Source organism: Astyanax mexicanus, chromosome 8, assembly GCF_023375975.1.
Source record: "Astyanax mexicanus isolate ESR-SI-001 chromosome 8, AstMex3_surface, whole genome shotgun sequence".
Lineage (NCBI taxonomy): Eukaryota > Metazoa > Chordata > Actinopteri > Characiformes > Acestrorhamphidae > Astyanax > Astyanax mexicanus.
Genome location: NC_064415.1, coordinates 17,698,447 through 17,700,125, shown reverse-complemented (window position 1 = coordinate 17,700,125; position 1,679 = coordinate 17,698,447).

Below are 1,679 nucleotides of genomic sequence, written 5' to 3'. Positions count from 1 at the left end.
AATCAGGATAGATACAGGAGCTGAATCAGGATAGATACAGGAGCTGAATCAGGATAGATACAGGAGCTGAATCAGGATAGATACAGGAGCTGAATCAGGATAGATACAGGAGCTGAATCAGGATCGATACAGGACCTAAATCAGGATAGATACAGGAGCTGAATCAGGATAGATACAGGAGCTGAATCAGGATAGATACAGGAGCTGAATCAGGATAGATACAGGAGCTGAATCAGGATAGATACAGGAGCTGAATCAGGATAGATACAGGAGCTAAATCAGGATAGATACAGGAGCTGAATCAGGATAGAGTCAGGAGCTGAATCAGGATAGATACAGGAGCTAAATCAGGATAGATACAGGAGCTGAATCAGGATAGAGTCAGGAGCTGAATCAGGATAGATACAGGAGCTGAATCAGGATAGATACAGGAGCTAAATCAGGATAGATACAGGAGCTGAATCAGGATAGATACAGGAGCTGAATCAGGATAGATACAGGAGCTGAATCAGGATAGAGTCAGGAGCTGAATCAGAATAGATACAGAAGCTGAATCAGAATAGATACAGGAGCTGAATCAGAATAGATACAGGAGCTGAATCAGGATAGATACAGGAGCTGAATCAGGATAGATACAGGAGCTGAATCAGAATAGATACAGAAGCTGAATCAGAATAGATACAGGAGCTGAATCAGAATAGATACAGGAGCTGAATCAGGATAGAGTCAGGAGCTGAATCAGGACAGAGTCAGGAGCTGAATCAAAACAGAGACAAGAGCTTTAATGTTTTTAATGTTTATAAATGTCAGATGTTTTTCATGGCAGTGTACGAGGGGTTAAATGTGGTAAATTACACTGTAGCAGGGATTTATGATTGACAGCTTTTTCTTACTCTTGTTTGAGGGACAGCTCTCCACTAACATCAGTGGGTTAGTCTGTAGTTTGTGTGTACTTAGTCTGGATCTCTGAATTGTAAAATCTGTCAAAATTAGATTTTAGTTGTTTATTCTACTAAAGATTGTAATGTAAAAAGTGAACTACACAGAGGGATGGATTTGTTCAGACTTGTGAAAACACCTTGCTGAAAAACAGTGTGACCCGGTCAAGCTGGTTAAGCTGGATTTCTGGCATAGTGGATTCATTCCCCTGTGATAGTTTGATAGTTTATCTGGTGTATGAGCATAATCAACCTGAGTAAACCAGTCAACAGCAGTACCAGGCCTGCAGACCAGCATAATCAGGATAGAGTCAAGTGCTGAATCAGGATAGAGTCAGGAGCTAAATCAGGATAGATACAGGAGCTGAATCAGGATAGAGTCAGGAGCTGAATCAGGATAGATACAGGAGCTGAATCAGGATAGATACAGGAGCTAAATCAGGATAGATACAGGAGCTGAATCAGGATAGATACAGGAGCTGAATCAGGATAGATACAGGAGCTGAATCAGAATAGATACAGGAGCTAAATAAGGACAGAGTCAGGAGCTGAACCAGGATAGGGCCAGGAGCTGAATCAGGACAGAGTCAGGAGCTGAATGAAAACAGAGACAAGAGCTGAATCAGGACAGAATTTGAATTTAGGAATTAGAATATTGTGTAAAATGTCTCGGATTTGGCTTTTATGTAATGTAAATCATTTATTTTCACAGTTGGTTCTGTGCCACCTTCCTCCCCATGT